At 44.3% G+C, this 26,417-nt stretch overlaps 1 long non-coding RNA gene across 1 annotated transcript in view; it reads left to right on the top strand.

Annotated features, from left to right (window-relative positions):
• Nucleotides 1–900: 900 nt before the first annotated feature.
• The window catches only part of LOC309535738, a 110,102-nt gene continuing 84,585 nt past the window's right edge, over nucleotides 901–26,417 (top strand). The window contains exons 1-2 of the long non-coding RNA XR_014221364.1: nucleotides 901–1,197; nucleotides 16,446–17,534. This is a non-coding gene — a long non-coding RNA (uncharacterized lncRNA). The remainder of the gene's footprint in view (nucleotides 1,198–16,445; nucleotides 17,535–26,417) is intronic.

Genomic DNA, 26,417 nt, shown 5'->3' on the forward strand with positions numbered 1-26,417 from the left:
AGACTTCACAGAAGTGTGACTGGCCCAAGGTCACCCAGCAGCTGCATGTGGAGGAGCGGAGACACGAACCCGGTTTCCCAGATTACGTGACTACCGCTCTTAACCACTACACCACACAGATGGCAAAGATGGACTAACGTGGTCTAGGAGAAACGGCTGGACTAATTGGAGAATCGGGAAGAGAAGAAAAGTGGCGAAAGGAGGGGCAGAACTGCACAAAAGAGGAAAGGGACTATAAAATTAAAGATGAGCATCTTTAGTTTGAGGAGGTAGTTTGTGAGAAAGGAAATATGTTTTCTGGTGTAATGAAGAGACTTTCTTCATATAAAGTATAAGTAGGATTCCTAATTCCTTCTGCATTCTGTTTCTTTTACTATCCCTCAAGATTCAGAAACATAGGGAACCAAGTCATGGTTAGATTAGTTTATAAAGATTGGCTGCGTGAGCTGCTGGTCTCCTGCTGTCATGTGCCAAAGATCCATCCCCTGGTCTGTGAGGAGGAGGAGGAAGAGATATTGGAAGAGAAATGGGAGGATGAAGTGATGGTTATGAAGATCAGAAGGAATCTTTAGTGAAGGTGAAAACAATTTATGTAAGAACAAGCGACCAGGGGATGGATGCCACCGATATATAGATGGGGAGTGTTGATCTTTGTTCTTGAGGAACAGGGAGGCCAGAGAGAATCTGGATCACTGGGATGGGGGGAGGCAGCTCCCTGATTCAAGAAGAGTTCAGGGATGGGATGAGGAAGGGAGGAAGGGAGAATAACGCAAGCCACCTGGAGATCCTTGCAGGAAAGATGAGCCATCAATGTAGTAATCAATGAAAAAATTAAGAATTCTTTCTCTTCATTTCTCTTCATTTCTCTTTATTTCTCTTCATTTCTCTTCATTTCTCTTCATTTCTCTTCAGGCAGCGATAGCAGTGAGGCCAGCAGCTCCAGTACAGCTCTACCCCACTCCAAGACCCAGTTCTCCCTTCGCCCATAACCCAAGTATCTAAATAAATAAATAATAGGGATGCGGGTGGCGTTGTGGGTTAAACCACAGAGCCTAGGACTTGCCTATCAGAAGGCTGGCAGTTCGAATCCCCATGACGGAGTGAACTCCCATTGCTCGGTCCCTGCTGCTGCCAACCTAGCAGTTCGAAAGCACGTCAAAGGGCAAGTAGATAAATAGGTAATGCTCCGGCAGGAAGGTAAAGAGCGTTTCCGTGCGCTGCTCTGGTTCAGAAGCAGCTTAGTCATGCTGGCCATATGACCCGGAAGCTGTTCATGACCGGTCCGCCAATAAAGCAAGATGAGCGCTGCAACCCCAGAGTCGGCCACGACTGGACCTAATGGTCAGGAGTCCCTCTACCTTGATATATTTCAAAAACACTGAGTCTCCAGTGTGGTCTCTCGTCACAAGGAAACAGACTTTATAAAGAGGCAACCTTTCAAACTTCTTATAAATGGAAACTGGGGAAAGCCCCCTCCAAAAGAATAGACTGTGCCCAGTGACTAGCTGATCCACATGCCTGTTCAGTTGACGCTCTAGATGCCTACTCAGTTGTTCTCCAAGGCTGTTGAAAGAGAGAATGGCCAGTGTGGCAGGCTGTGCGAGCTGCTGGCCTCCTGCTGTCGTGCCCCTAAAATCCACCCCCTGGTCTCCGAGGAGGAGGAGGAAGAGATATTGGAAGAGAAATGGAATGAGGAAGTAAATATAATTAAAGAAAGGGAGAATAGCGTAAGCCACCTGGAGATCCTTGAAGGAAAGATGGGTTGTCAACATAATAAGAAATGGAAAGATTAAAAATATTTTCTCTTCTTCTCTCTTCTGGGCAGCGACAGCAGTGAGGCCAGCAACTCCAGCACAGATCTCCCTCCCCACCAAGACCCAGTCCCCCCCTTCCCCACAAACCCAAATAGAAAAATAAAATAAATATCATCATCATCATCATTATTCTAATCAAGTTCCTTTACAAACATGCTATTCTGTGATCATCCTTTTATCCTAGGTGGTGCTTTTTCCTACGTTTGTGAGCATGAGTAGAAATCCTGAGCCTCGCTGCAGGAGTCGACAGTTTGGCTCCTTCCCTTGTTGTTGCTCCTAGATGGAACTGCGCATGTGCGAAGACAAGACAGAGCCTTCCAAACTGGATCAATAAACGTGTCACCCATTGTCTGAAAACCACTGTCCTAATCACATGCCAGATTGTCTTTTGTGAATGAAATAAAATTCTTTCAAATAGTTTTTTAATGTTGGCATTTGTCTGTCTTGAGAAGCAATGGAGTGCGCCTCCAGGGGTGAGGTCAAAAGTCAAGCAACGGTGTCAGCAGTCCCAAAGTGACCTCTCCAGGGAGCAAGACTGGGCAGTGTGTCTGGAGGTCCTGGGCTTGCAGATGTGTCTCCAAGGAAAGCAGAGTTAGGCACCAGTTGGGCTGCAGGAGTTGTCAGAAGGGGTTGTAAATGGCGCCATCCAACCGCCTGAGGGACTCCACTCCAGATTTGTGTAGGCTTTACTCCTTAGCCTTTTCAGCTCCCAAAGATATCCCACAAGGCAAATTAGGATCAGAGTTTTCCTTCTCCTTGATGGGCTATCTTTATAGGGGGATGAGCCCCATCTGCTCCTCACTTCCCTCCACAGCATTGCAGAAACCACCTTCTTGACCACTGGGCCCACGCTTGGTCTTGTCCGCTCAATCTGCTGGAGCCTGTCTTTGCACACAGGGGAAGTTCCTGAGCATTTGAGACTCCTTGGCTGCCCTCACCTGGTTTAGGTGGCCAGTCAAAGCCGTTCCCAGGATGTGGCCTCTGTCGCATGCTGACTGTTTCTAGGAGCAAGAGAACAAACTTTTTATTAAAGAATGGAAATGGTTGAATGAATAGTTACAAACTGTAAACAGATAAGAACATTGGCAGGATTATTGGAATAACCTGCAGTTTAATAAGATTATCTATTTAAAGCAGATGCATAAATGAAGAAATTAAGGTAATTTGGATATGCATAAGATATGAAGAATCAATTTAAAGAACTGCAGAAAGAGGGGGAAGGAAGTCAAGTTTTGAAATGCTAAAATGACTGCAAAATTATTGAAATGTATAAACTTGAAAATCATAATTCAGCTTTCCAGTTATAGCTTTTGCGGTGATGAGGCATGTGAGCCTCAACTGTCCTGCATCTACTCCAGCTGAGGAATCACACACCTCCTCCCCAAGCTAGCGAGCCCCACCAGGGCTGTGGGTCCTTGCCTTCCGTCCCTCCCAACTAACAGTTGTTAGTTCTGGAATCCTGAGCTTGAGGGGGGGGGTACATCCCATTTCGCCCCGTGGGACATTCACCACCCCATAGCCACCTGCCTTTGGCGCTGCAGCAGTGATGGCTTTGGTCCCTGAAAGAGCATGCAAGATCTCTCCCAAATCTCAATACATATTTTGCTCTCCTAGACATCTTACAAGACTTCAATGAGATCTCACAAGATCTTGCAGAAAATCTCCAATCTGTTTACCTGCAAGCACACACCTTTATTTTTTTTTTCTTATTTAGTACAAATTTCTCAATCTAACAGATTTGCACATAGGATTCTGTATCACATGAAATGGCACATTTGTTTTGTTCTATTGTTACATTATTTGTGGCCTTCTAACACTTTGGGAGAAGCCTTCTCTCCCTTTTCCCTTAAAAAAGGAGGATCTATGCTTTACACTCAGCAGGAAGGCCCATTTAAAAGGAAACATGTAGTTGTTTTGCTGCTGCTTTTTTGTGTTCTCAGGTGTCCAAGTTAGCCTCCTGTCCCTGCTCCTCCACTATACCACAGCAACATCCCCACTAGGAATCTCTGCTTGGGCTTTCATTGGCCATCAGCAATATCCGGTGGAGCCAGGTGGAGAGAAATGCCCCATCTTGCCCATCTTTGGGGTTTCAAGAGGTATAGCCTCTGTGCATGTACAGAATTCATGATTCAGCAAATCTATTAGACCACTGAAAGAGTTTATTTCCTCTGATAAATTACCAAAGGAAGAAAGCAGGATTGGCTTATCTCCCCAGGGACACAAGGAAGGGGAAGGTGTACGTTTAAGAAATAAAATTCCCCAAGGGCTGAAACTCTGTGGTATTTTGGAGGAGCAGGGCCAATTAAAAAACCCAAATTCTCTCCGTAGAGTGCTTCATATCTGGCGGGCAGGGCTTGTGTGCTTTGCTCATGATCCCTTGGATGTCCTGAGGCTGTTAGAGCAGCAGCCGTAAGTCTTGGGGCTCTGGGAGTGAGACATTGTCCTCAGAAGGCAAAGAGTAACTGAGGTTCCCTTTTCTCTCCCTTTTTTGGCCCTGAACAAGGAGCTGGCCAGTTCAGGGCCTCCATGGGAGAGAAAAGGGGGGCCAGCACTTGTGCTCAAAGGAGCTTTCATACGCGGTCATCCTGCCCCACACTCACATTCCAAAATATCTGCATGCTCACCTATCCAAGAGGTGGTTGGTCTTGGGCTGGGGGGTCCCAGAAGGCAGAATAAGTTGAGAAGCAAAGCCCAAGAAGTTGGAGGCATCCTCTTCGCATCCACCCAAACCCAATCTAAACAGCTTTGCTCCAGAACCAGCCCCTCCCTTCAGTTCTGTTCAGTTCAGAATGTCAGTTAAGAGGGACCACCTGTATTTTCTTGATTCTTGCCTGAGGTCATAATGGGCATGCACACTGGTATCTGTTTACCTGTAAGCACACACCTTTAGTTTATCTTTTTAAAAATAAAAATAAAATACAAGTTTCTCAGTCTACCAGCTTTGCACAAAACAGCAGCCGTTTTGTGATCCATGGCAGTGAAAACCCCACGTTTTATGGCGCCCCCCCCCAAAAAAAGAGGCTTCAGTGCCCTAACCCACAGGGTCACGATTTCTCCAAAGGTCCAATGTCATCTGATTCACTCCAAAGCAGCACCAAACACCCAGAGAATGCCCCCTGCAACATTGGGGGGGGGGGGGCTTTGAAAACACTACATTTCCCATTGTTAGAGTGGCATACGAAGGATGAACAAGTTAAATCAGTGATGATAGATTGGGCAAGACATGTAGGACATAACATAATGTTTGAGGATTGGGAAAGATTGTGGAAGAAAGGGGTCAAGTTCACTGCATGTACTGTACTAAAGGAAAACATAATGAAAATGATGTATAGATGGTATCCGACCCCAGTTAAATTAGCAAAGATTTATCATAACTGTGATAACCATTGCTGGAAATGTAAAGAAAACGAAGGTACTTTCTATCATATGTGGTGGACCTGCCCCAAGGTGAAAGACTTCTGGGAAAAGATTTATAATGAATTGAAGAAACCAGAGGCCTTTCTTCTTGGAATAACAGGTTTGGAATTGCCCCCAAAAGATGTTAAATTATACACTGGGCAACAATTTTTTACCTTTTTAATGTTGTCTAGATTTCTACAATTGATTTAGGGTCTTTTTGCACTGCTGAATCAGGAAATGGCACCCGTTTCTCTCCATCAGGTCAGGTTTTTGTGCTATTTTGATTTGTAAAAAATCAGATCTTGTGACAAAATCGATTACATTTTGTGGCATTATCAGCTGATTTTTGTCAACACATATCATCCTAAATATGTTTTTAAGAGAAAATAATGTTTTTCCAACAACATATATTGATTACCTGATAGAAACATCAATTACTGTAAACTGAATGGTGGGCATTGATAAAGGTAAGTACCCATAAATTGCACGTTGCTTCACCATTTTTCAAACTTCAGGGCTTGAACTTCCGTTTCTTGGAACTCCTGGAATGCTCAGCGGCAGGGAGTTCTCTCTTCAGAGTCCAACAGTAGTCAGCCATCATGACTGCGTCCCAGCGACCCTGATACCTGGTCTCCATCTCTTTCATGTCCTGATGGAATCTTTCCCCCTGCTCGTCACTCATTGAACCCAGGTTCTCAGGAAACCGGTCCATATGTGAAAATAGGTAGTGCATCTTGACGCTCATGTTGCAGCCCAGGTTTCTGAAAGCAGTCAGCATGTTGTTGACAAGTTCTGCATAGTTTCTGACCTTATTGTTGCTTAGAAAGTTCTTCACTACCAGAACAAATGCCTTCCACGCTTCCAGTTCCATTTCGTTCATTGAGTTTCCGAACTCTGGATCTCTGATGAGCTGACGGATCTGAGGACCGTCAAAGATGCCAGCTTTCAACTTCTCCATGGTCAATCCTGCCACAAGTGAAGTAGTCACCATCCTTGTCCAGAGCCTTTGGTGAACTGCTTGATTAAGCCGAGCTTGATGTGCAGCGGTGGGAAGAGTATTCTGTCTCTGTCCACCAGAGGGTCGTTGATGATGTTCCTTTCTTTGCAAGGCACCAATTCCTCCCGCAGAGGCCAGTCCTTCGTGTAATGCTGAGCACTGTCCCTACTATCCCACATGCACAGAAAACATGGGTACTTGTTGAAGCCAGACTGTTGTCCCAACAAAAAGTTCACCATCTTCAGGTCAACACAAATAAACCACTTATGCTGACCATAACCAATTTTCTCCAGCACATACTTCACTGCTTCATAGTTCTCCTTCAGTGTAGTCGAGTGAGCCAGGGGTATAGAGGCAAACTGGTTGCCGTTGTGTAGCAGAACACATTTCAGTGATCGCTTGCTGCTGTCAATGAACAGTCTCCAATCTTTGGGTTCATACTGTGGCACTCCAAGCTTGAGCAGAAGCTGCGCAATATCTGCACAGTACACCAAGTCCTTGTCTTCTGAGAAAAAACGGAGGTACTCTTGATGCCTGTTGTGGAAGAAGCTGATGTCAGAGAGGAGTTTTTTCCCCTTCATTCTGGATGCCAACAGTTCGGCAGAGTCCTTTGACAAGCTGAGGTCGCGAACTAGATCATTCAACTCCTTTTGGGAAAATGGATGTGGAGCATCATCTTCAAGAACCACTTCTTCTTCATGTCCTTCAGCACTGGAGGCATCTTCGTCACTAATGTCAGGAAGTTCTCCGAAGACAGGCACTGGAATTTCATCACAATGGGGCAGGGCTCTTGAGGAGGAGGAGAAAGGGGAGGGAACTGGGAGGGGAATATATGCTCTGCGCAAATGGCTGTGAACTCATCCTTGTCTTGTGAATCTATCACACTTGCTCCTTCTGCCACCCCGGATGGCAGAATAAAGCTTTTCTCTGAAACTATTCCTTGAGTGTCTGTTGACTCCCATTTCCCCGTCCCGGGCGCAAAGCTCTTCTCACCCGAGGCTAAAAAGGCTACAAGCAGAGTCTGTAACCTGAAGTGTATGTTAACCCGAGGTACCACTGTATCATTGAATTTGTCCATGGCAAGTCTGCGTTTATCTGCAGGTTGTTCAGATGTGGTGAGTTTGTAGAAGTCTTCAGTCCAATCATAGAAGGGAGACGCATTTTTATTTTTCCAGCTCACCAGTATCAGTCTTTTTACTGTGGTAAGGGCACAGAGAGTCCACTTGTATTGCCCCTTGGTCAGGTTCCATGTGCTGGGTGTATAATTCGAAAGGATATTTTGCTCGGTAAAGGTACATTTGGCCTCAGCGATGGGAGTCCAGCAAGGAATCATTTAGCTAGTGCAAAGGAGGAGGAAGAGGTTGAAAATGGGAGACTTACTGGCACCTGTAGCAGCAGCAGCAGCAGCAGCAGCAGCAGCAGCTGGAGCATGGCCTGCAGTGCCACCTGGTGGCCCACCTCGGAACTTCCATGCCCATCCCAGAATTAAACCTTTAGGCATGTGTTTTACACACACACACACACACACACACACACACACACAAACAGACACAAATAATAATTCACAAGCAGGAAATATCCCAAACAGCTCTTCCCCTGAAATATACTCGGAGTCGAGAGTGGATTTCATGCTCTATATTCAGCTCATAGTAGCGAGGAATGAAAGTTCCCCCACAGTATCTGCTTTATATGCATTATTTACACAATGGGCTGCACGTGATTGGCTAATTCTGGGATTCTCCTGTAGCCCAATCAGGTTGTGGATTCACTTCCACCTGGAGCTGGATTGAGTGGCTCCTGCGGACCAATCAGACTGCTGCATGTTGGATCCTATTGTTCTAGGACCAATCAGACTGTAGCATTTTGGATCCTATTCAACTCAGTACATAACATCCCCACAAACCACCCCCAAATCCCCCAGCATAGGAATAGTGTGAGTGGAGGCTGGGTGCACCACATTGGAGACCCCAGGCGGAATAGTAGGGGAATCTCATCCTTTACTTCCACACAAGGGTGACAGGCCAAATCATCTGTCAGGATAGATATGGTGGCCACGATTTCGCTGAAAACCCGATGTCTTAGGATTCACAACAAAGCAACGGCAAACACCTGCTAAAGACCCCCTGAAATGTTTGGCAGTGAAAACCCCACATTTCATGGCACCCCAAAAAATGAGCCTTTGGCACCCTAACTCACGGGATCCCAATTTCTCCAAAAGTCAGAAGTAGTCCAATTCACTCCAAAGTGGCGCCAAACACCCAGAGAATGCCCCCTGCAAGGTTTGGGGGTGAAAACACTACGTTTCACATCGCCCCACAAAATGAGCCCTCGACGCCGTAACCCACATGGTTGTCAGGGGCTGGACTGAGGAGGAATGGTGGGAGCCCCCCCCTCTCGAGGACCTGCTCCACAACTCCAATTTATAAAGATTATAATCCAAGTTAACGAGATCTTCTTGCAATTAGAGGTCAAGAGATATGTAAAAGTCAGTGCTTTATATGATTCAGCCACATGGTGGAGCAATACACAAAGATTAAAGAAGCCATGATAGCCAGCTCTGAAAGCTGGGATGGTTTGTGTCTTCAAAGGCATGGCAGTGTGGCTTGAAGTTAATGACTTGTAACACCTCACAGTCATCATCATCATCATCATCGTCATCATCATAATAATAATTTATTATTTCTACCCAGCCACTCTGTCAAACATTCAAAGCTTCCCAGAACAGGGCTGCCTTCAGATGTCTTCTAAATGTCAGGTAGCTGTAGCACCAACACTTTGAATTGTGCCCGGAAACATACTGAGAGACAATGTAGGTCTTGGGGGCCACTCCCAGTCACCAGTCTAGCTGCCGCATTCTGGATTAGTTGTAGTTTCCGGGTCACCTTCAAAGGTAGCCCCACGTAGAGCGCATTGCAGTAGTCCAAGCGGGAGATAACCAGAGCATGCACCACTCTGGCGAGGCAATCTGCAGGCAGATAGGGTCTCAGCCTGCGTACTAGATGAAGCTGGTCAACAGCTGCCCTGGACACAGAATTGACCTGCGCCTCCATGGACACCATGAACTGAAAGGTCCCGGGGGCGTTACCCTGAGCCTCAGCCACAAGGAATGTGCAGCAGCAGAAAATGGTAACGCTGTTCTAGGTTGCATCTATGGAAGTCCAGGGTCCTGATGAAACGAAGTCCAAGTCCTACTCTCTCCTACCTTGGTCAGGCCACACCTGGAGTCCTGTGTCCAGTTCTAGGCACCATCATTTAAGAAGGGTGTTGACAAGCTGGAATGTGTGCAGAGGAGGGCAACCAAGACAACCAAGGGTCTGGAAACTAAGATTGAATAGAAACACTTGAAGGAGCTGGGGAGGTTTGGCCTGGAAAAGAGGAAACTGAGAGGAGATCTGACAGCCATCTTCCAATATCTTAAGGGCTGTCACATGGAAGAGGGAACAAGCTTCTTTTCTCCTGCTCTAGATGGTAGGACTCGAACCCATGGATTCAAGTTATAAGAAAGGAGATTCCAATTAAACATTCATAAAAACTTTCTGACAGTAAGGGCTGTTTGGCATTGGAACAGATTCCCACGAGAGGTGGTGGACTCTCCTTCCTTGGAGGTTACTAAGTAGAGGTTGGATGGCCGTCTGCCATGGATGCTTTTGCTGAGATTGCTGCATCACAGGGGGTTGGACTAGATGACCCTTGGTGTCCCTTCCAGCTATAAGTTTCTATGATTCTATGAAATTGATCTGGATTAATGACAGCCATCCACCAGTTTCATATGCAAAACTGCTTCCCACCCCACCCCCTTACTGATTAATATATATAAAAAATACATTAAAGTAGACAAATAATAACTTACAAAAAGGATCAATAAACGTGTCACCTTTATTATATAAACTGTTATCATAATCACATGTCAAAATTTCTTTTGTGAATGAAATAAAATGGTTTCAATCAGTTTCTAATAACCAACAATCAAATGTAGTGCTTGGGGTACAGCTTAGATCAATTCCCCCGATGTTCAGTGTCCAGGGGTTCAGTGCCTGGCACCCAGAAACTCATGGCAAAGGGTAGTCTGGCACCAAGTAACTCATAACATTTCACTTCCTTGCAAGCTAAGGCAAGCTGTTGATTGGCAGACGACACTGGGCAGAAACAGAAAGAAACAGGGGGATCAGGGGGTCTAAGGGTGAAGTCCTGCTCCTGTCCATCCTAATACTGGACAGATGATTACAGGATGTTGAGAAGGGTCATTTTTTACTATTAATTGAGAAACAGCATCCATAGTCTAGGCCAGGAGTGTTTTTCCTTGGTGACACCGCCATGTTGAAAAGTGTGTGTTTGCAAGGTGTTTCCTGTCCTGTCCAGAAATGCACTGTGCTGGATGAAGCCAGCTCTAGATCCTTCCTAAATAAAAAAAATAAAAACCCACTGGAAGATATATTTGAAAAAATAATGTTAAGGGGAACAATTCACATTGTTAAGCAAGGTAGCTAAAGCAACAGGGTCAGGGCCTCCATTGTGACACGTCCCCCTGCGGAGTGACTTGGCTGAGGACTTTGGGAAGAGCAACTACTTGAGGATAGTTCAGGAGAAAGGAGGTGGTTTGTGAGAAGTAATGATGTTTTCCGGCAAAATAAAGATTTCTTCTTCTTGAGTGTAAGTAGGATGTCTAATTCTTTCTGCATTCTGCTTCTTTTGCTCTCCCTCAAGATTTAGAAACATAGGGCAGTAAGGCAGATCTGGAAAAAGCCTAGGTAAAGGTACAGGTACCCCTGACCGTTAGGTCGAGTCGCGGACGACTCTAGGGTTGCGCGCTCATCTCGCTCTATAGGCTGAGGGAGCCGGCGTACAGCTTCCGGGTCATGTGGCCAGGATGACGAAGCCGCTTCTGGCAAAAGCAGAGCAGTGCACGGAAAGGCTGTTTACCTTCCCGACAGAACGGCACCTACCGTATTTTTCGCTCTATAGGACGCACCGGACCATAAGACGCACCGGATCATAGGAGGGGGAGAACGGGGGGGGGGATTCTCTCCCTCTCTGCTCAGTGTCCCTTCAGCGAAGCGGCAGGAGAAACGGAGCCCCTTCGATTTCTCCTCCCGCTTCACTGAAGGGGCGCTGCGCAAAGAGGGAAAACTGTGCAGCGCCTCTCCAGCGAAGCGTAGCCTGGAGAGCAAGAGGGATCGGTGTGCACCCACGCCTCTCGCTCTCCAGGTTTCAGGCGGCTATCCGCAAGCCTTCTGAGTGCAGCGGGAACTCCTGCTGCGCTTGGAAGGCTTACGGATAGCTGCCTGAAGCCCCCAGAGCGCAGCCTTTGAAGCCTCCGCAGAGCAGCGGGGTGAAGGCACCCCGCTGCCCTGCGGAGGCTTTGTGCAGCCATCCCCAAGCTAGAACAGTGAGACCGAGCACCGCGCAGTGAGCTCCGCCTCACTGTTCTGGCTTCGGGGACGGCCTTTGAAGACTCCGCAGGGCGGCAGGGTGCCTTCATCCGGCTGCCCTGCGGAGGCTTTGTGCAGCCATCCCCAAGCTAGAACAGCGAGATGGAGCGCTGCGCAGCGCTCCTTCTGCCTGCTCTGGCTTTGGGCTTAGCTGCGCAGCCTGCATTCACTCCATAGGGTGCACACAAATTTTCCCTTAATTTTTTTTTTGGTAATATATTTTTTATTAGCAAACCAATCAAATCACATTAGTTCCAAATTACAAAACCGAATTTTAAATTTTGGTTGGGGGTACCCATGCTTCGAGCTCAGAAAGGGATCCAATCATCTCTTATTTCTGCTGCTTTGATCATTTCCCCTTAATTTTTGGAGGGGAAAAAGTGCGTCCTATAGAGTGAAAAATACGGTATTTATCTACTTCCACTTTCGAACTGCTAGGTGACTTCAGGTGGCTATCCGCAAGCCTTCGAAGTACAGCGGGAACTCCTGCTGCGCTCCAAAAGCTTGCGGATAGCTGTCTGAAGCCAACGGGTGCAGCCTTTGAAGCCTCTGCAGAGCAGCGGGGTGAAGGCACCCCACTGTCCTGCGGAGGCTTTGCGCAGCCATCCCCAAGCTAGAACAGTGAGACGGAGCGCTGCGCAGCGCTCCGCCTCACTGTTCTGGCTTCGGGGACGGCCTTTGAAGCCTTCGCAGGGCAGCAGGGGGCCTTCACCCTGCTGCCCTGCGGAGGCTTTGCGCAGCTAACCCCAAGCTAGAACAGCGAGACGGAGCGCTGCGCAGCGCTCCTTCTGCCTGCTCTTGCTTTGGGCTTAGCTGCGCAGCCTGCATTCACTCCATAGGGCGCACACAAATTTTCCCTTAATTTTTGTTTTTTTTAATAATATATTTTTTATTAGCAAACCAATCAAATCACATTAGTTCCAAATTACAAAACCGAATTTTAAATTTTTGTTGGGGGTACCCATGCTTTGAGCTCTTAAAGGGATCCAATCATTTCTTATTTCTGCTGCTTTGATCATTTCCCCTTAATTTTTGGAGGGGGGAAATTGCATCCTATAGAGCGAAAAATACGGTATTTATCTACTTCCACTTTGTGCTTTCGAACTGCTGGGTTGGCAGGTGCTGGGACCGAGCAGCGGGAGCTCACCCCGTCACGGGGATTCGAACTGCCGACCTTCTGATCAGCAAGCCCTAGGCTCTGTCGCCACCCGGTGTCCCTACGGAAAAAGCCTATCGCAGACCAAATCCCCCTCCCAAACCTGGTATGTAAGGGCTTCCGGTTTTTCCGCCCTCCGTTGTGGATGTGCTTCGCGGGTTCTCAGCGCCTAGCAGCTGTTAGAGGGAACTTTGGGGGGCAACGCGGAGGCTATACGACCCCCAAAAAGGCTCTGGGCGTGGCCCAGGGCTGACATTGTCTGGCAGCGTCAAAAAAGGAACCCTTCGAAGCCCACGTCCTAACCAGGAGGTGAGTCGACAGAGAGTACCTAGACGCAAGGACACGAGCAATCCTCAGCAGCAAGCCTCAAAGTCCCAAAGGGTAAGAACGGCAGCTAAAAAGGAGAGCTTGAGGAGAAGAGGGTCTGTGAGACTTATTTATACAAACTGAACTGCTCAGAAACAGACCCAAAAGACTAGCACATAAAGAGTAAAGAACGGGAGATTTTATCTTAAACATATTGGAAATCTTTCTCATTATACGTAACCATAAGCAAAGATTTCTCTAACAAGTACCAGTAAGAAAAGGAAGACAGATTCAAATTTCACTCTGCAGCAGCAGTACTAGCCCATTAAAAGAAGCGGAATTCAAGGACTTAACTTGTTTTTTACTTTGAAGTGGCATGAGCCCAGCGAAAGTGACTGAGTTAAAAGACTTGGATTGTCAGCACTGTTTGTGGTAAAAGAGTGGTGGAAGTTACTGGAAAACAAAGGTAAAAGAGAAGGCAACACTTTTAATATTGAACTTATATTAAACACTAACCTATAAAGATGGCATAGCGTGGTCTAGGAGAAACGGCTGGACTAATTGGAGAATCGGGAAGAGAAGAAAAGTGGCGAAAGGAGGGGCAGAACTGCACAAAAGAGGAAAGGGACTATAAAATTAAAGATGAGCATCTTTAGTTTGAGGAGGTAGTTTGTGAGAAAGGAAATACGTTTTCTGGTGTAATGAAGAGACTTTCTTCATATAAAGTATAAGTAGGATTCCTAATTCCTTCTGCATTCTGTTTCTTTTACTATCCCTCAAGATTCAGAAACATAGGGAACCAAGTTATGGTTAGATTAGTTTATAAAGATTTCAGGCCCTACAGATCGTGGACAGAGTGGAATGTTTTGGAAAGTGGCAGAAAGATATTTCTAAGTTTATCTGGCAGGGCAAAAAGCCCAGAATAAAATTTAAAATTTTGACCGATGCAAAGGAAAGAGGGGGGTTTGCCCTGCCGGATTTAAGGTTGTATTATGAAGCTGCAGCTTTCTGCTGGATGAAACATTGCTTACTCCTTGAGAACACTGATGTCCTGGATCTGGAGGGGGTTAATAATGCTTTTGGTTGGCATGCTTATTTGTGGTACGACAAGGTAAAGATTCATAAAACTTTCAAGAACCATATTGTCAGGAAAGCAATATTTAATGTCTGGTCAAAATACAAGGATTTGTTAGAAAACAAGACTCCAAGGTGGTTGTCACCTATGGAGGCTAAGGCTCAGAAAAGACTCAATATGGAGGCTGAATGGCCGAAATATTGGGAAATAATTGAAAAGGTCGGAGAAACCTGGAGGTTGCGGAGCTTGGAGAAACTGGAGGGTAAAGTGCGAGATTGGTTACATTATGCCCAGGTTAAGGAGGTTTTCAATATGGATAAAAAGATAGGATTCCAGGTGGAAAAATCGAAATTAGAAACAGAATTGTTAGAACCTAAGACCAAGGTAATTTCAAGAATGTATAATCTGCTGTTGAAATGGAACACACAAGATGAAACAGTTAAATCAGCTATGATAAAATGGGCACAGGATATTGGATATAACATCATGTTTGCTGACTGGGAAAGGTTATGGACCACCGGTGTGAAGTTTACGGCATGTAATGCTTTGAAAGAAAATATTATGAAAATGATATACAGGTGGTACATGACCCCAGTCAAACTTGCAAAAATTTATCATCTGCCCAATAATAAATGTTGGAAATGTAATGAGACTGAAGGTACCTTCTATCACCTTTGGTGGACCTGCCCGAGGATTAAAGCCTACTGGGAAATGATCTATAATGAAATTAAAAAGGTCCTTAAATGGACATTTCCTAAAAAACCAGAGGCTTTTCTCCTGCGCATGGTGGGCCAACTGGTGCCAAGGAAGGACAGAACTTTTTTCATGTATGCTACTACAGCGGCAAGAATTATTCTGGCAAAGTATTGGAAGACGTAGCAGCTACCCACTCTGGAAGAATGGCAAGCGAAGGTGATTGACTATATGGGAATGGCAGAGATGACCGGCAGAATTCGGGACCAGGGGAGTGAGACAGTGGAAGAAGATTGGAAGAAATTTAAAATATATCTTAAAAACTGTTGTAAAATTGAGGAGTGCTGAGATGTTACGGTGTTAAGAAACAGAGAATTGCAGCTGTAAATCATAAGTCTAAGGAAATTATAACAAAAATGAGTCAATTAATGAAATAGAGGGTTGCTGAGAAAGGGTAAATATAAGGATGCAGAAAAAGGGAGGTATGGGGAAGTCCGGGAAGTAAGGTGAAGGAAAATAAGTTTAAGAAATTATATATGTTTATTTGTTTGTATGTTTTGTTTTGTTTTACTGTTTGTTTTTATTACATGTTTGGAAAATTAATAAAAATTATATATATATATATATATATATATATATATATATATATATATATATATATAATTAAAGATGAGCATCTTTAGCTTGAGGAGGTAGTTTGTGAGAAAGGAAATACGTTTTCCGGTGTAATGAAGAGACTTTCTTCATATAAAGTATAAGTAGGATTCCTAATTCCTTCTGCATTCTGTTTCTTTTACTATCCCTCAAGATTCAGAAACATAGGGAACCAAGTCATGGTTAGATTAGTTTATAAAGATTGGCTGCGTGAGCTGCTGGTCTCCTGCTGTCACGTGCCAAAGATCCATCCCCTGGTCTGTGAGGAGGAGGAGGAAGAGATATTGGAAGAGAAATGGGAGGATGAAGTGATGGTTATGAAGATGAGAAGGAATCTTTAGTGAAGGTGAAAACAATTTATGTAAGACCAAGCGACCAGGGGATGGATGCCACCGATATATAGATGGGGAGTATTGATCTTTGTTCAGGAGGAACAGGGAGGCCAGAGAAAATCTGGATCACTGGGATGGGGGGAGGCAGCTCCCTTATTCAAGAAGAGTTCATGGATGGGATGAGGAAGGGAGGAAGGGAGAATAACGCAAGCCACCTGGAGACCCTTGCAGGAAAGATGGGTCATCAATGTAATAATTAATGAAAAAATTAAGAATCTTTTCTCTTCATTTCTCTTCAGGCAGTGATAGCAGTGAGGCCAGCAGCTCCAGTACAGCTCTACCCCACTCCAAGATCCAGTTCTCCCTTCGCCCAAAACCCAAGTATCTAAATAAATAAATGATAGGGATGCGGGTGGCGCTGTGGGTTAAACCACAGAGCCTAGGACTTGCCTATCAGAAGGCTGGCGGTTCGAATCCCCATGACGGAGTGAACTCCCGTTGCTCGGTCCCTGCTCCTGCCAACCTAGCAGTTCGAAAGCACGTCAAAGTGCAAGTAGATAAATAGGTACCACTACGGCGGGAAGGTAAAGGGCGTTTCCGTGCGCTGCTCTGGTTCAGAAGCAGCTTAGTCATGCTGGCCACATGACCTGGAAGCTGTTCATGACCGGTCCGCCAATAAAGCAAGATGAGCGCTGCAACCCCAGAGTCGGCCACGACTGGACCTAATGGTCAGGAGTCCCTCTACCTTGATATATTTCAAAAACACTGAGTCTCCAGTGTGGTCTCTCGTCACAAGGAAACAGACTTTATAAAGAGGCAACCTTTCAAACTTCTTATAAATGGAAACTGGGGAAAGCCCCCTCCAAAAGAATAGACTGTGCCCAGTGACTAGCTGATCCACATGCCTGTTCAGTTGACGCTCTAGATGCCTACTCAGTTGTTCTCCAAGGCTGTTGAAAGAGAGAATGGCCAGTGTGGCAGGCTGTGCGAGCTGCTGGCCTCCTGCTGTCGTGCCCCTAAAATCCACCCCCTGGTCTGCGAGGAGGAGGAGGAAGAGATATTGGAAGAGAAACGGAATGAGGAAGTAAATATAATTAAAGAAAGGGAGAATAGCGTAAGCCACCTGGAGATCCTTGAAGGAAAGATGGGTTGTCAACAGAATAAGAAATGGAAAGATTAAAAATATTTTCTCTTCTTCTCTCTTCTGGGCAGCGACAGCAGTGAGGCCAGCAACTCCAGCACAGATCTCCCTCCCCACCAAGACCCAGTCCCCCCCTTCCCCACAAACCCAAATAGAAAAATAAAATAAAAATCATCATCATCATTATTATTCTAATCAAGTTCCTTTACAAACATGCTATTCTCTGATCATCCTTTTATCCTAGGAGGTCCTTTTTCCTACGTTTGTGAGCATGAGTGGAAATCCTGAGTCTCGCTGCAGGAGTCGACAGTTTGGCTCCTTCCCTTGTTGTTGCTCCTAGATGGAACTGCGCATGTGCGAAGACAAGACAGAGACTTCCAAACTGGATCAATAAACGTGTCACCCGTTGTCTGAAAACCATTGTCCTAATCACATGCCAGATTGTCTTTTTTGAATGAAATAAAATTCTTTCAAATAGTTTTTTAATGTTGGCATTTGTCTGTCTTGAGAAGCAATGGAGTGCGCCTCCGGGGGTGAGGTCAAAAGTCAAGCAATGGTGTCAGCCGTCCCAAAGTGACCTCTCCAGGGAGCAAGACTGGGCAGTGTGTCTGGAGGTCCTGGGCTTCCCAGATGACAAGACTCCCTCTCTTGGCCTTGCAGATGGGTCTCCAAGGAAAGCAGAGTTAGGCACCAGTTGGGCTGCAGGAGATGTCAGAAGGGGTTGTAAACGGCGCCATCCAACCGCCTGAGGGACTCCACTCCAGATTTGTGTAGGCTTTACTCCTTAGCCTTTTCAGCTCCCAAAGATATCCCAGAAGGCAAATTAGGATCAGAGTTTTCCTTCTCCTCGATGGGCTATCTTTATAGGTGGATGAGCCCCATCTGCCACTCACTTCCCTCCACAGCATTGCAGAAACCACCTTCTTGACCACTGGGCCCACGCTTGGTCTTGTCCGCTCAATCTGCTGGAGCCCGTCTTGGCACACAGGGAAAGTTCCTGTGCATTTGAGACTCTTTGGCTGCTCTCACCTGGTTTAGGTGGCCAGTCAAACCGTTCCCAGGATGTGGCCTCTGTCACATGCTGACCGTTTCTAGGAGCAAGAGAACAAACTTTTTATTAAAGAATGGAAATGGTTTAATGAATAGTTACAAACTGTAAACAGATAAGAACATTGGCAGGATTATTGGAATAACCTGCAGTTTAATAAGATTATATATTTAAAGCAGATGCATAAATGAAGAAATTGTATTTTGAAATGTTAAAATGACTGCAAAATTATTGAAATGTATAAACTTGAAACTTATAATTTTTTTTTTAAAAAATATTTCACCAAAAATCAGACGTCACCCGTCTCACTCCCAACTGGAGCCAAAGGACACAGGCCTGGCCAGGACAGCTTTCCAGTGATAGCTTCTGCGGTGATGAGGCATGTGAGCCTCAACTGTCCTGCATCTACTCCAGCTGAGGAATCACACACCTCCTCCCCAAGCTAGCGAGCCCCACCTGGGCTGTGGGTCCTTGCCTTCCGTCCCTCCCAACTGACAGTTGTTAGTTCTGGAATCCTGAGCTTGAGGGGGGGTACATCCCATTTCGCCCCGTGGGACACTCACCACCCCTTAGCCACCTGCCTTTGGCGCTGCAGCAGTGATGGCTTTGGTCCCTGAAAGAGCATGCAAGATCTCTCCCAAATCTCAATACATATTTTGCTCTCCTGGACATCTTGCAAGACTTCAATGAGATCTCACAAGATCTTGCAGAAAATCTCCAATCTGTTTACCTGCAAGCACACACCTTTAATTTTTTTTTCTTATTTAGTACAAATTTCTCAATCTAACAGATTTGCACATAGGATTCTGTATCACATGAAACGGCACATTTGTTTTGTTCTATTGTTACATTATTTGTGGCCTTCTAACACTTTGGGAGAAGCCTTCTCTCCCTTTTCCCTTAAAAAATGAGGATCTATGCTTTACACTCAGCAGGAAGGCCCATTTAAAAGGAAACATGTAGTTGTTTTGCTGCTGCTTTTTTGTGTTCTCAGGTGTCCAAGTTAGCCTCCTGGCCCTGCTCCTCCACTATACCACAGCAACATCCCCCACTAGGAATCCCTACTTGGGCTTTCATTGGCCATCAGCAATATCCGGTGGAGCCAGGTGGAGAGAAATGCCCCATCTTGCCCATCTTTGGGGTTTCAAGAGGTATAGCCTCTGTGCATGTACAGAATTCATGATTCAGCAAATCTATTAGACCATTGAAAGAGTTATTTCCTCTGATTAAATTACCAAAGGAAGAAAGCAGGATTGGTTTTCTCCCCAGGGACACAAGGAAGGGGAAGGTGTATGTTTAAGAAATCAAATTCCCCAACGGCTGAAACTCTGTTCAGCCAGTTAAAAAACCCAAATTCTCTCCATAGAGTGCTTCACATCTGGCGGGCAGGGCTTGTGTGCTTTGCTCATGATCCCTTGGATGTCCTGAGGCTGATAGAGCAGCAGCCGTAAGTCTTGGGGCTCTGGGAGTGAGACATTGTCCTCAGAAGGCAAAGAGTAACTGAGGTTCCCTTTTCTCTCCCTTTTTTGGCCCTGAACAAGGAGCTGGCCAGTTCAGGGCCTCCATGGGAGAGAAAAGGGGGGCCAGCACTTGTTCTAAAATGAGCTTTCATACGCCGTCATCCTGCCCCACACTCACATTCCAAAATATCTGCATGCTCACCTATCCAAGAGGTGGTTGGTCTTGGGCTGGGGGGTCCCAGAAGGCAGAATAAGTTGAGAAGCAAAGCCCAAGAAGTTGGAGGCATCCTCTTCGCATCCACCCAAACCCAATCTAAACAGCTTTGCTCCAGAACCAGCCCCTCCCTTCAGTTCTGTTCAGTTCAGAATGTCAGTTAAGAGGGACCACCTGTATTTTCTTGATTCTTGCCTGAGGTCATAATGGGCATGCACACTGGTATCTGTTTACCTGTAAGCACACACCTTTAGTTTATCTTTTTAAAAATAAGAATAAAATACTAGTTTCTCAGTCTACCAGCTTTGCACAAAACAGCAGCCGTTTTGTGATCCATGGCAGTGAAAACCCCACGTTTTATGGCGCACCCTCCAAAAAAAAGAGGCGTCAGTGCCCTAACCCACAGGGTCACGATTTCTCCAAAGGTCCAATGTCATCTGATTCACTCCAAAGCAGCACCAAACACCCAGAGAATGCCCCCTGCAACATTGGGGGGGGGGGGGCTTTGAAAACACTACATTTCCCATTGTTAGAGTGGCATACGAAGGATGAACAAGTTAAATCAGTGATGATAGATTGGGCAAGACATGTAGGACATAACATAATGTTTGAGGATTGGGAAAGATTGTGGAAGAAAGGGGTCAAGTTCACTGCATGTACTGTACTAAAGGAAAACATAATGAAAATGATGTATAGATGGTATCCGACCCCAGTTAAATTAGCAAAGATTTATCATAACTGTGATAACCATTGCTGGAAATGTAAAGAAAACGAAGGTACTTTCTATCATATGTGGTGGACCTGCCCCAAGGTGAAAGACTTCTGGGAAAAGATTTATAATGAATTGAAAAAAATGTTGAAATATACATTTATAAAGAAACCAGAGGCCTTTCTTCTTGGAATAACAGGTTTGGAATTGCCCCCAAAAGATGTTAAATTATACACTGGGCAACAATTTTTTACCTTTTGAATGTTGTCTAGATTTCTACAATTGATTTAGGGTCTTTTTGCACTGCTGAATCAGGAAATGGCATCCGTTTCTCTCCATCAGGTCAGGTTGTTGTGCTTTGTTGATTTGTAAAAAATCAGATCTTGTGACAAAATCGATTACATTTTGTGGCATTATCAGCTGATTTTTGTCAACACATATCATCCTAAATATGTTTTTAAGAGAAAATAATGTTTTTCCAACAACATCTATTGATTACCTGATAGAAACATTGATTACTGTAAACTGAATGCTGGGCATTGAGAAAGGTAAGTACACATAAGTTGCATGTTGCTTCACCATTTTTCAAACTTCAGGGCTTGAACTTCCGTTTCTTGGAACTCCTGGAATGCTCAGCGGCAGGGAGGTCTCTCTTCAGAGTCCAACAGTAGTCAGCCATCATGACTGCGTCCCAGCGACCCTGATACCTGGTCTCCATCTCTTTCATGTCCTGATGGAATTTCTCCCCCTGCTTGTCACTCATTGAACCCAGGTTCTCAGGAAACCGGTCCATATGTGAAAATAGGTAGTGCATTTCGACGCTCATGTTGCAGCCCAGGTTTCTGAAAGCAGTCAGCATGTTGTTGACAAGTTCTGCATAGTTTCTGACCTTATTGTTGCTTAGAAAGTTCTTCACTACCAGAACAAATGCCTTCCACGCTTCCAGTTCCATTTCGTTCATTGAGTTTCGGAACTCTGGATCTCTGATGAGCTGACGGATCTGAGGACCGTCAAAGATGCCAGCTTTCAACTTCTCCATGGTCAATCCTGCCACAAGTGAAGCAGTCACCATCCTTGTCCAGAGCCTTTGGTGAACTGCTTGATTAAGCCGAGCTTGATGTGCAGCGGTGGGAAGAGTATTCTGTCTCTGTCCACCAGAGGGTCGTTGATGATGTTCCTTTCTTTGCAAGGCACCAATTCCTCCCGCAGAGGCCAGTCCTTCTTCGTGTAATGCTGAGCACTGTCCCTACTATCCCACATGCACAGAAAACATGGGTACTTGTTGAAGCCAGACTGTTGTCCCAACAAAAAGTTCACCATCTTCAGGTCAACACAAATAAACCACTTATGCTGACCATAACCAATTTTCTCCAGCACATACTCCACTGCTTCATAGTTCTTCAGTGTAGTCGAGTGAGCCAGGGGTATAGAGGCAAACTGGTTGCCGTTGTGTAGCAGAACACATTTCAGTGATCGCTTGCTGCTGTCAATGAACAGTCTCCAATCTTTGGGTTCTTAGTTGGAACATCAACGGTGGTAACTCCCCGGAAAAAAGGAGAAGAATATTTCACATATGAAGGAAAGAGCAACGGGACATTATCTGCTTGCAGGAAGCGCATGTGACTAGGCTCCACAGGAAAGTGTTAGTCAACAAGAGATGAGGCCAAGAGTTTATATCATCGGACAGAGTCAAGAAAAGAGGAGTGGTGATTTACGCAAAGGAGAGCCTAGCACCAAAATTTTTATTTAAAGATGAGCAAGGAAGAATCTTGGCAATTGAGATACAAGCACAAGGCGAAAAGGTTTTGATATTGGGAATTTATGCTCCAAATGAGGGGAAGTCAGAATTTTATAAGAAGCTGCATGAGACATTGCTGGATTTTTTGGATTACAATAACATCATCATGATGGGAGATATGAATGGGGTGGTATCTACCAACATGGACAAATCACAAAACCAAAACTTGACAAAAGACAGCAGACTACCTAAAACTTTTTTTGAGCTAACTGACAATCTGGACTTGATTGACATTTGGAGGACAAAGAACCCCCTAGGAAGAGAAGGAACATTCTTCTCTGAAGCTCATCTGTCATGGACAAGAATCGACCAAATATGGATAACTCGAGGACTGGCACCGAAGACTAGAAAAGTGGAAATCTGCCCAAAAACTTGCTCCGACCATAACGCTATGAAAATGGAAATGAGACTAACTCCAACCGGCTCCTTCAGATGGAGAATGAATGACACCTTGTTTAGAGATCAGGAAGTTATTAAGAAGGCCCAAAAGACATTAAGAAGAAGAAGAAGAAGAAGAGTTTGGATTTGATATCCCGCCTTTCACTCCCCTTCAGGAGTCTCAAAGCGGCTAACATTCTCCTTTCCCTTCCTCCCCCACAACAAACACTCTGTGAGGTGAGTGGGGCTGAGAGACTTCACAGAAGTGTGACTGGCCCAAGGTCACCCAGCAGCTGCATGTGGAGGAGCGGAGACGCGAACCCGGTTTCCCAGATTACGTGACTACCACTCTTAACCACTACACCACACAGAGACTATTTTGAAATAAATCTGAACACTACAGTGGAAAAAAGAGTAATCTGGGACGCAAGCAAAGCTGTTATGAGGGGTTTTTTGATACAACAGAACTCCATTAAGAAAAAAGCACAGAAGGAGAGAAAAGATAAGATTTTGGAGAAAATAAGAGAAGGAGAAAAAAAGTTGAGACTGAAACCAAAGTCGCAGGAGATTTTGAGAGAAATTAAATTTCATCAAGCTCAATATACCAAATTGGTAAATCAAGAAGTGGAGTGGAAAATCAAATTAATGAAACAAAAGACATTTGAGTCAGCAAATAAATGTGGGAAGCTGCTAGCATGGCAGCTGAAGAAGAGACAAAAACTGAACACGGTGACAAATTTAGAAAATGAAGGGAGAAATATACAAAACCCCGAAGAGATTAGAAAGTGTTTCCAGAGATACTTTAAACAACTCTATACGCAAGGGCCACAAAAAGAAACAGAGATTGATCAATTTCTAAAGAAGAATGGACTACCAAAATTAACTCAGGAAAAGAGGTCAATCCTAAATTGCAAAATAACACAACAAGAAATTGAAGGTGCCATTCAGAATATGCAACTTGGCAAGTCTCCAGGGCCAGATGGACTTACCTCAAAATATTATAAGACATTGAAAGACTATCTGACACAACCACTTTTGGAGGTTTGTAATGAGATCTTGGAGGGGAAGAAGGCACCGGAATCGTGGAAAGAAGCTTTCATCACATTGATACCTAAATCGGAAGCTGAAAAGACCCAACTTAAGAACTACCGTCCCATTTTGCTCCTGAATGTGGATTACAAAATTTTTGCTGACATTTTGGCAAGTAGATTTTAAAAAGTGCTAAACGAAGTAATTCATAAAGATCAGGCAGGCTTTCTCCCAGGTAGACATTTGTTTGATAACACGAGGAACATTATTGACATTTTGGAACTTTTACAGACGAATATCAATACTAAAGCAGTGTTAATTTTTATAGATGCGGAGAAAGCATTTGATAATATTTCATGGAAGTTTATGAAGAAAAATTTGGAAGGGATGGGAGTGGGACGGGGGTTCGAAAATGGAATAGAGGCAATTTATTCAGAGCAAAAAGCTAAACTGATAGTTAACAATGTGGTGACAGAAGAGTTTATGATTGAAAAAGGAACACGACAAGGTTGCCCTATCTCCCCTCTGTTATTTATCTCGGTTCTGGAGGTTCTTTTGAACATGATTAGAGGGGACCGGTTGGTGGAAGGGATACAGGTCGGAGCCAAACAGTACAAATTAAAGGCGTTTGCAGATGACTTGGTTTTAACATTACAGGAGCCAGAATCTAGTACGAAAAGAGCTTTAGAATTGATTCATGAATTTGGTCGGTTGGCGGGATTTAAATTAAACAAGCAGAAAACTAAGGTGTTGGAAAAAAATTTGACATCCATGGAAACAGAGAGGTTTCAGAAGGAGACTGATTTAAATGTGGTTAAAAAAGTGAAATACCTAGGGGTCAACTTCTCTGCGAAAAATTTGAATTTGTTTAAAGATAACTATGAAAAATGTTGGTCAGAAATTAAAAAAGACTTAGAAATTTGGACAAGATTGAAACTTTCTTTGTTGGGCCGAATAGCCGCTATAAAGATGAATGTGTTGCCAAAAATGTTGTTCTTGTTTCAGGCCCTACAGATCGTGGACAGAGTGGAATGTTTTGGAAAGTGGCAGAAAGATATTTCTAAGTTTATCTGGCAGGGCAAAAAGCCCAGAATAAAATTTAAAATTTTGACCGATGCAAAGGAAAGAGGGGGGTTTGCCCTGCCGGATTTAAGGTTGTATTATGAAGCTGCAGCTTTCTGATGGATAAAAGAGTGGTTACTCCTTGAGAACATTGATGTCCTGGATCTGGAGGGGGTTAATAATGCTTTTGGTTGGCATGCTTATTTGTGGTACGACAAGGTAAAGATTCATAAAACTTTCAAGAACCATATTGTCAGGAAAGCAATATTTAATGTCTGGTCAAAATACAAGGATTTGTTAGAAAACAAGACTCCAAGGTGATTGTCACCTATGGAGGCTAAGGCTCGGAAAAGACTCAATATGGAGGCTGAATGGCCGAAATATTGGGAAATAATTGAAAAGGTCGGAGAAACCTGGAGGTTGCGGAGCTTGGAGAAACTGGAGGGTAAAGTGCGAGATTGGTTACATTATGCCCAGGTTAAGGAGGTTTTCAATATGGATAAAAAGATAGGATTCCAGGTGGAAAAATCGAAATTAGAAACAGAATTGTTAGAACCTAAGACCAAGGTAATTTCAAGAATGTATAATCTGCTGTTGAAATGGAACACACAAGATGAAACAGTTAAATCAGCTATGATAAAATGGGCACAGGATATTGGATATAACATCATGTTTGCTGACTGGGAAAGGTTATGGACCACCGGTGTGAAGTTTACGGCATGTAATGCTTTGAAAGAAAATATTATGAAAATGATATACAGGTGGTACATGACCCCAGTCAAGCTTGCAAAAATATATCACCTGCATGATAACAAATGTTGGAAATGTAAGGAGACTGAAGGAACGTTTTTTCACCTGTGGTGGACCTGCCCGAAAGTGAAGGCCTTCTGGGAAGTGATTTACAATGAGTTAAAAAAGGTATTTAAGTATACCTTCCCTAAGAAGCCAGAGGCCTTCCTTTTGGGTATTGTCGACCAGAAGGTGTTAAAAAAAGACAGAGTTTTTTTAATGTATGCAACAACAGCAGCAAGAATACTCATTGCAAAATACTGGAAGTTACAAGATTTACCCACACTGGAAGAATGGCAAACACAACTGATAGACTACATGGAGCTGGCTGAGATGACTGGCAGAATTCGAGACCTGGGAAAAGAGGAGGTGGAAGAGGACTGGAAGAAGTTTAAAGACTATTTACAAAAATTATATAAATTGCATGAATGTTAAGAAGGTGCATGAAAGGAAAGACTATGGCATCAGAAGTTTAAATGAGATATGGATGAGAATAAGTTGAAATACAAAGATGAGATTTGAAGTAAAGTTATGCCAAAACTAAGCACTTAAATATTTGATGGAAATACTTACTAGAGGCATAATACATTAGAATTAGAACATAAAATTGGAAAGAAGGTAATAATTTGCTAAACATAACTTTTCTATGGAGAATGCAGGAAAGGGAAATGTGAGGAAGTCCAGTTGGTTATGGAAAATATGTATGGAAAACTGTGAGTTTTTTCTTTTCTTCTTTATATATTGTTGATAGCTATGTGTTTTGTGTCTGATATATGTTTTGCTATCTTCTTCTCTTAAAAATTCAATAAAAATATTTTTTTAAAAAACCAATCTGGATGCCAACAGTTCGGCAGAGTCCTTTGACAAGCTGAGGTCGCGAACTAGATCATTCAACTCCTTTTGGGAAAATGGATGTGGAGCATCATCTTCAAGA

The sequence above is a fragment of the Podarcis vaucheri genome (genome assembly GCF_965113315.1).
Source record: "Podarcis vaucheri genome assembly, chromosome: 6".
In the NCBI taxonomy this organism is placed as follows: Eukaryota; Metazoa; Chordata; class Lepidosauria; order Squamata; family Lacertidae; genus Podarcis; species Podarcis vaucheri.